The 9,461-nt window shown below is 38.0% G+C and overlaps 1 protein-coding gene across 1 annotated transcript in view; it reads right to left on the reverse strand.

The window, feature by feature from the left end:
- Positions 1 to 5,051, reverse strand: part of NEDD4 (NEDD4 E3 ubiquitin protein ligase) — a 46,357-nt gene extending 41,306 nt beyond the window's left edge. Inside the window, exons 1-4 of the mRNA XM_010178184.2 lie at positions 4,982 to 5,051; positions 3,309 to 3,387; positions 2,131 to 2,169; positions 1,629 to 1,682 (exon numbers count right to left, since the gene is read on the reverse strand). The gene's annotated coding sequence lies outside the window, so the exon portion shown is untranslated. The remainder of the gene's footprint in view (positions 1 to 1,628; positions 1,683 to 2,130; positions 2,170 to 3,308; positions 3,388 to 4,981) is intronic.
- Positions 5,052 to 9,461: the final 4,410 nt, after the last annotated feature.

Raw genomic sequence — 9,461 nt, forward strand, 5'->3', positions numbered from 1 at the left:
TAAAACTTTTTATTGGTTCCTCTCCCATCAGCAAACAGGTTAAAAAAACCCCTTATTTACTCTAGATGACAGAAAGAATGTTAAGGAATTCTCTTGGTGGAAACCACAAAGAAAGCATCGGCCTTCTCCCAGAAGAATAATGAATCTGAAGGTTTAATCATGCCTCCTGGCTTCCAGGGGGTGGCAGTAATGTTCCAGTGACTAACGGACAAAGTACTTCGACTTCATGAAGAATACACTGTAGCCCATGACACCACCTTGAGATGAACAAGTGCACATCCTGAAAATTCACCACAAATGCTGGTGAATTCCTTTAAAATTGGTTGGTGGTGGGTTTTTTTGTTTGGTTTGTTTGCTGGTTTTGTTTTTTTTTTAAAAAGACAGACATCATACTTGAAATACTTGGGACAGGTAATACCACCAGTCAAGAAGTAAATGGTTTGGGACTGTGTATTACCTATAACCATGAAAAAAGCCTCCACCTTCTCAAACCTAATTATTCTAGACAGTTTGTACTTATGGTGAAAGAGCACTGGAATAGGCTGCCCAGGGAGGTTGTGGAGTCTCCTTCTCTGGAGACACTCAAATCCCCCCTAGACGCCTTCCTGTGTGATCTCATTTAGGTTCCTGCTCCAGCAGGGGTATTAGACTAGATGATCTTTCGAGGTCCCTTCCAATCCCCAACATTCTGTGATTCTGTGATTTTCACTCTTCCCAACTTTAGCAGAGCAGCACCTCCACAAAAGATACAATGCATTACTGAATATATGCAGAAAGCATTAGGAAAAAAATAGTCAGTTTTTCATAGCCAACATATTACTCAAGCACAAAGAGATCCTTTGTAACGGCTATCAGAATTAAACTGTGTTTGGAGTACAAACTAAAAGAACACTCAATCACTCCTTTAAGTTTCAAACTATTGCAGAAGGAAAAGGTATAAATTCCAATGAGAAGGAATGTCTGTGAAGTAGCCCTAGGATGCGAGTGTCATGATTGTACTGCTGCCAGCCTTACTCATTTACAATAAAACATACAGACAAAAAGATAGGCGAGTAGACATCTTCACACATAAAATGAGAGCATGGTCAGAGGAGGAGTTTTGATTTAACTGAGAAAATGAATGCATAAGCTATCCCTATCTTACTTATGACCTGCCACTCAGAAAGTGACACCTATCTACAAGATCACTGTCCACCTGTTAAGATTTCCAAAGAAAATGCACACATGCTTTCTTCCATGCTACTCCTCACACACTGAGGAAGCTTCTCACACCACGTGCAGAGAAAGCTACACTGTTAATAGTACTTTGTGGGAAAAATAAACATTCAACGTGGAGTTTTCAATATCACCAGAGAATTTGGCCATATCATTTGAAAAGCACTATAAAAGAACAATACTTTTATAAATTAAAGCACATCAGAAGTCAAGAATAATACCGTAACTGCTTCAGAGCATCACAAAGTGTGGTAATGTCAGACAAATAAAGGAATCAGGTCTGCCTTTAGCTTTAAGTTTCATTACAGAAGTTAAGATTGTTTGGTGTGGTTTTTTCATCCATGCTGAATCCAGATAAACTTACTTCAATTAAAGTCTTTAATACATTGCGATATTAACACAAAAGGACCTACCAAACGGTTTTCATCAAATACTTCAAAAAGGAGTCTGTGTTTCTGAGGATTAACCTAGGAAAAAGAAATACATTAATAATTAAAATACATGCTGAATTTCAGCATTTGTCTTCAGTAAAATCTCTATGTTTTTACAGGAGGAAAAATTACATAAGATCTAAATTAAACAGCAAATCTACATCTTGCTAGCATTTCACTAAGCCACAGCACGTTTCTATTGGAACCAACGAGCCAAGATGGGTACAATCTCAAACTGTTTTTAAATCCATGTTCATGTTTTTAAACATCCATGGAATAAAGAAGATAACATCAAGACTGAAAATTTAATTCTGGCACAAATAAATGTGTTAACAAATGTATTTGTAAGGAAAGCAGTTTGTGAGTCTTTCTGAACATTAATTATAGACGTTTCTGATTTTAAGCTGAAACAGTGAGAAAACATTTTTCCTAATGTGTTAATATAATATCCAACATAAGTAATAAGGATGTAAAAAATACTTACTCTAAATAAGAGCTCTTCGTTCCACTTTGGGTTTAGGGACTATGTGTGGAGAGGAGGGGGAAAAACAAAAAACAAAAACAACAGCATTGGTTATAGTGACAATTCTATATCAGTGTCTTTTTTGATGTTTCATATACATGTTATCCCATGTGACAATACACTTAAGAAGAAGGTGCAAAAGCTTTAACCTTGCTATTGCAGGTATAAGTCATAGGAGTCTTATACTGTTCAATACAATGTGGAATGGAGACAATATATGCAAGTATTCTCAGATTTTGGCTAATGCCATGGATGCAGAGAAGCGCCCATTATACAGTCCAAATCAGTTAATTTATGGTACATCTTCAGTAATAATCAATTATTTCTCCTCAGGCAACTACCCACACTGCTTACATGGAAACATGTTAATTCTGAAATTATGAACCCCTAGCAAATGCCAGATCTCTCAACAACATAATCTAGACAGACCAGGCACAGGTGGGCCAAACACAATATAACCTGCTCAACCAAACACATCTTTCAATTGTGGCTACTTTTAGAAATGTTACTCATACTTTGAACTCTCATCATAGCTAATCTAACAATTATCAATGTGAAGGGAAAATGCATGAGTGATCTCATAACATAAGTCACAGTCGCTATCTGAGAACAATGATTTGGAAGAGTACTTTCCCCTCTCACACACACAATTTTTCATTTTTAGTTGATCTAACGTAAGTTACCAGTACTAACACTGACTTTTTCCTGCAGGTGTTGTAAAAGAAACTAGTATCATGATTCGGGTGAACTGTGTAATCTGATGCTGAAACACAACAAATTGTGCTTGTGTTTCGAACATAAAAAAAGATAAAAGTTGTACATCAACGAAGAGAGATTCTTGCATCATTAAAGCTCTCAGAAAATCAGAACAATCCAGTATTTCCATGAATGATGTAGTTTTGAATCAGTACTCACCTTATATTCTGTAGTGTTTCCCTACCTTTCACTAAAATTATTGAAGGAAAAACTCCAAAATAATGCCATGAACAGAGAAACAGAGGTGGTCTTGGAACATTCCTTTCCCCATGTCCGTTCACTTAAGTAACATTAATTCTCGTATTTTTTGTAGTATTAACTTCTCTACAGTCTGATCAAAAACCAACCCAACCCACCACACCCGCAAAGTTAAAATTGCTGACCTTTTTAATAGTTTTTGTCTGAACACTGGTAAGGACTCCATTCACTGGATCATACACTGTCACTTTCACATATGGGTCACTGGGATGGGGAAAGAAAAAGATGAGCATGCTGCTATATATCCTTTTTTGTCAGTATTATTAGCAGGTGAGTTTTAAAAGGCTTAAATTAATAGAAGGAGTTATAATTACTTTATGAACACCATATGCATTTTGTACTTGTAATTATTTTCTAAATAGTTCTAGAGATAAAACTAATCTAAACATTGTTACTGATTATGCTCATACTAACTATGCCATTTTACATACTGTTTATCATTACAGTTTGATTCTCTCGTCTTTCACAGTTCTTATTTCATAAGAACAGATTTTAAAAAATCCTCATGCATTTCAACAAGACACACGTGAAAAAATCAGTTATGACTGAAAAAGCTTGAAGTTTTAAATCTCTTGTTTTTAACAATTTAAAACACCTTGAATTTGAGGTAATTCCTTGAACAAGCAACATTTTTACTAAATATTCTATCCACTTCACCTGAATTGAGTTTAACCTGAATTTTTCTGTTAATGAAGGTGTCTTAATATGGTTGCTTAAAACAGCCTACTGCCTCAAATTTTTTTATCCTTCCTGTTGTACAATAAACAACAGATTATAGGAATATCTACTTTTCATTAACAGAATCAAGGCATTCTACTCCTCCAACAGACTAGTAATAAAAGATGACCAAGACTGTCTGCCATACACCAAAAGAGCATACAGTTTTCACATATTTAAGTTGTGATGAAAAAAGCTGCCCCATTTTTGTTTAAAGAAAAAAAAAAAAAAAAAACAACCAAAACCAAAGAGGGACTGTCTGGCTTTAGGTAAAATATGAGTATCACAAGATAAATTTCTCTAATACTAAACTGATGTCACATGTAACAATTTTGCTAGTGCTAAAATAACAGCATTCCTGTACATATGCTAAAGCAGCTGATAGCAGAACTCTACTACTAAACCCATCACTACTTTGCTAGACTCTCTGTACTAAGGGCCAGAAAAGAAAGTAGCTTTAGCACAAGCTGCATGCTGCCACTTGCCAATTCTACAAGATCCTACAGAACATTTCAATTACAAAGTCTAATCTTTCCTGTGGTAAATGTTAAGCCACTTTGTTTCTTCCCTTATACAGATTGTTAACTTTTAAATTTGTACATACCCAGAGCCCACAGCCACTGGCACGGGTTTACCACATCTGTAGAACTGGTGGATGCTGTTCCTCTGCATATAATTTGAGTTGAAATAGTCTTGTTGCTACTAGTGTTTAGTGTTGTCTTCATTCCAAGTCTTTAAAGCACAGATGAGACAGCTTTGATTATAGCTGAACTCTGGTTATTTTAGCTGTAGTCTACCTGAGGTAAAATATATACCTGTATCCATCCTCAACGGCAGAACTATTTTACCACACAGAGAATTAAACCTTCCCACACATTGTTTTGTCAATGCCTAACATTCGTCCAAGTAAGAAAAAAGGTATCTTCTATGTAGTCTCTGATCATTTTATTAAGTTACCAGTTGAAACAGTTATGATTTTTTTTTTTAAGGAAGACAGCAGGATTTACTAAGATCTAAACAGCTGTGCAAAGAAAATAAAGAAGCAGCTGTGCCTTAACACATCGATGACATATATTCTTACCTGGCTCCTAAGATATCCTTCTTGGCCAGGCCAATTCCAGCTATAATCTTCACTCTGACAATTCGTGTGTTCTCCTAAAATATAAAATAACATATTCAGGATGCATTCAGATTCATTTTTCAGATTTATTTTTAATTTATAAAGCTAAAGCAATTATTGGTGTAATTTTTAATTTACACTTAAAGATATAGACTGAGCAATGCAGTTACTTTGATAGAAACAGCTCTATGTTTCAGTAGCAAATTTATTCTACCTTTACCTTTTTAAAGCCTTATCAGCATTGTATCCACATACGATAGTACACAAAGAATACAAAAAACCGGGCAAGTCAATTCAGTAGCATTTGGGTTTTTCACAATTAATTTTATTTTGCTTCTCAGCATCCTAAAGAAGTAGGATTTTATTTTGAGTTGGGGTGCTTAATCCCACAGTTCAGGATTGTTAACCTAGCATGCAACAGCTCCTGCCAGCCTTCTTTCCCAAATTCTGAATTGGTCTGGCAGTGCAGTCCACATTTTCCCCAGCAAGCCTTGCAATACACACACATACTGCTCAGCACATACATGAAAATCTTTTCCTAGAGCAAAGCAAGCTGCTATTGCCACAATTCATACAGTCTAGTGACTTCTACTGCTCCCAACCACTTACAGGAAGGAGAGCATCTGCAAGCAGTCACTGTGCTTCTCAGCAGGCAATTCTGAGTTGTCTTTTCTACAGAGTAGGCAAGGACCTTTGTGAGAACATGCACTGAACAATTTTTGGTGCACATGGACATGATCTGTTAGGGTGTAAGGAATGAGTTGCCATTTACATCTCTCTAGCCATTGAAGCAAGTTGCATTTAACACTCAGACAATCGCGTATGGACCGTGCAAGTTTTCACCTAATGGTATCTCAGCATTGATCAGAGGGTGGGAAATAGATTCTGACTATAAATTTATTTCCTGGGGAAAATGAAAAGGGTATCAAATTTATCAGAACAGCTTAATAAAGCAGTAAAGAACTCTGGAAAAAGTCACAAATAAAGAATTCTCACATCTATTTTTATTTTACAGCACAGAGAGGCCATGCTCAAACTACTGGGATTTCTGAAATGACGTGTCAGCAGGGTATGAGATTTTTAAAAGCCAAAAAATTATTTCAGTTACACATTATTCAAATTACAGCTCCACAGGGGTGACATAAGTGATTGCACTCCTGTTAATTAATAAAGCTGGGCAGAGTCTTATATGGCTCATCTGATAAGCTACTGAATGCAAGAGAAGAAAAAAATCCCAACAGCTGTGATCATGTCAGAGGAAGAAGACAGACAAGCCCTGTTTCTCTAGAAAGCAAAAAGGTTTGCAGATGAAGGACTATTTGTAGGCAATGGCTAGTCAGAGATGCTTGCGAGGAAAGCTGATCCAATCTAGGTGGTTAAGGAGTTAAACAGATACCAAGAGCAATGGGTGAAGGAGCAGATGTTGTCCCTGGGGCCTTCCTGAATTCCACATATAATTGAAAGTGCTTTCAAAAGGAGACACTAGGAAGCACTCCAAGTTTGCCTTAAAAGGAGACACATAGGAAGCACTCGAAGTTTGCTTTATCGTTGGTCTCCTATATAACCACAGGGCTGAACTCCCTAACAGAGATAATTACATGCTAATCCTGAGGCAGAGACTACTGGCTAACAAGGTAAAGCTGAAAACAAACCACTACTTTTTTTTTTTTTTAAAGCAAGTAAGTTTCCCTCACCCACTATAGCTAGAGGTGATTGCTAGGGGACCGAGATTAATATCTACAATACCCACTTCCTGACAAAACAGTCAATTGGCCAAGACAATACCAGCCAAATTACAAGTCTATCTTCCACCTGCACCTCAAAGAAAATTGTGTCCTACTAGCAAATTTAATAGCTCAGAAAAGAAAGACCTAACAACCAACTTCACCCAGTACTGACCACTAGTAGGTCTCCTAAGCTAAGGCACATAACATTACCAAGATGGTTTATGACAGCAATAAAACTGACTAGATTTAAGAAAAATTAAGTATAAAACTATGTTGGCATCAAATTAAGAAGAGCCATTTGTTAATATTTTTATCTATCACAAATATCCTAAAATACCCACCCTGGTCTTACATTCCAAAACAGCGTATAATTTATCTTCTATCAATTACTCTGCTTCAGTGACATTCAACACCACGTTGGAGACGACTCCAGCTGAGGAGTACCGTGTGTGCACTTCTGCTCTCACTGAGCACTTCTGTACTGCATTCAGTGCACCACTACTCTCTCCCAACAAGAGGAGGGCCCTTAGTCACAGCTCCTGGGACCCAACTGACAGAATTCAGCTTGAGAAACAATCTCACCGTGTCCTCCTCAGAAAAAGACCAAGAGCATACATTGGTGTAAGATACACCACCCTAAAAGACAAATACTTCTTCTTGCATCTGGGGTTAGTTGCTTAGACCACAAGCTTTTCTCAGTTATTAGCATGAGAAAAGTAAAGACAATTGAGATGCCCATGCCCCAAACTATCTAGAGTCAGGCTTAACAGGGCATCAATGTAGTCCATAGAAATAGGATCCACAGTCCTCAGATTTTAAAGCTGGCTTCATCACATGGTTTGTTTATTTGTATCAAAACACAGACCTAAATTATCTGAATGCTATTTTACAAAAAGACAAGTTTCTTTGTATATGACCTCAGGAAACTAGAAGCTGCAATCCTGAGGCTGGCGCGCTGATGGTTGATTTAAACATGCCTTGCTGAAAGAGGGAGAGTATTATTTGTTTGGGGTCGATGCCAAACCAGGACAGCTACAGGATTTCAGTTAGCCCAGCAGAACAACTAAGCAAGCTGACATCTGCTTATGAACTGCCATGTAGAAACATCCTTCTTTTTAAAAAAAAAAAACAGTTTAATTTTTTTTTTAATTGTTCACAACAATTTTCCCCACAGATTTCCTTTTTCACTTTCACCACTAACCACTCTCACCCATGAAAAACCCACCACAAACCTTTTGTGTATTTTTTAAACTGACAGGTGATGCTGAAGGGTTCACTTCTTCCTTTTCCAAGCTATAGACTAGAAAATTAAGGAAAAAACCCACACTAACGTGCAAGGGCAATGCTTAATCACAAGAGATTAGGTTCCCCATTCTGTGGTCACGCTAGAACACAGGGCAGATCAGGAGAAATTCAGACAGCTTGATTCAAATACGGGTGGGCAGAAGTGCGGGCAGAAGTGCGGGCAGAAGTGCTGCTACAGCTCACAAAAGCTGCCCCAAACACACCGATCTCAGAAAGCAATAAACAGCCAAAGAGTTCCAGGACCGTTTGAAACTAATCTCATGCAGCCAAAGATTAAGCGATGCAAACCCTGCATGGAGACAAAGCATTAGATATTTGATTCTGGCACATACAGGGAATAGGTTCAAACCCAAAATTTTCACAGGTTTCAATGGCAATTTCAAACCTTTTCTTCTTAATTCACATTGCTCGGGAGATCCTTATTTGCCCCCTTTGTAGCAACTCATACAAGAAATGGTGGATCAGTAACTGTTTCTGCAGATCCACAGGCAGCTGCAGCCTGAGAGTGTTTTTGGTGGTCCCAGCCACAGAGGCTGCAGCCCGTACCTCTTCTGTATTGACTGCAGACACTCCCAAGCTTGCCTTGCTACTCCTTCCCACCACTGCACAGCCTCCAAAAACCACCACTGCAGTGCTTCCAGGGATTCTGGTGGCACAGGAAGGGATAGGCACCTAGTCAGTAACCAGAAACACACCAGCTATGTCTAGTAGCACTGCAGCTCGTCTAGGAAACTGCTCTCTCAGACTAATTTATCTCCTCAAGAGTCTCTTCCTGTCCATAAATGCCTACCCACACGTTTGCAGTCCTGACGTTAACTTGAAGGGGTCAGACTGAAATTATTCCATCTGTATGGCTGAAGAAGACAGAGTACTCACTGCTTCTCTGAACACACCAGTACCCAGCTGCTCTCTAACACAGACAAGCACACGCAACAACCCATCAAAGGCAGCAGCTCTGGGCACGGAGTTGTACAGAGGTTGTTTGTATAGATGGAGCAAGGATGTTCAGCTTCTTCTGACAACATTTAAACATTTGACTGCCAGCCACTTTGGAGACTGGAGGGAAAAAAGTGGGGGCAGGAAGTTAGTTAATCTGCTCCTAACAAATTCAAGGATAAATTATTTTAGGGGTTATATAATATTTTTAAAGCTGAGAGGTGGGGTATTGGGCAGGAATAAGGCTATCACATATTACAGAGAGTGAACTGTACACAAATTCTTGGTCTGATTAAGTCAGACAAAACATCCTTTACAGAGCTGAATCAGCAAGTGAGCTATACTATTATGAACTTCCAGCTTTTATCATTATTCTATTGTTAATCATATCACTATATTCTAAAGTACATGTTCAAAATTAATTGGTCAAAATAGCTGTGTCTGCTAACACGTGACATTTTCACGATCTCTAG

Source organism: Antrostomus carolinensis, unplaced genomic scaffold (genome assembly GCF_000700745.2).
Source record: "Antrostomus carolinensis isolate BGI_N321 unplaced genomic scaffold, ASM70074v2 scaffold4661, whole genome shotgun sequence".
Lineage (NCBI taxonomy): Eukaryota > Metazoa > Chordata > Aves > Caprimulgiformes > Caprimulgidae > Antrostomus > Antrostomus carolinensis.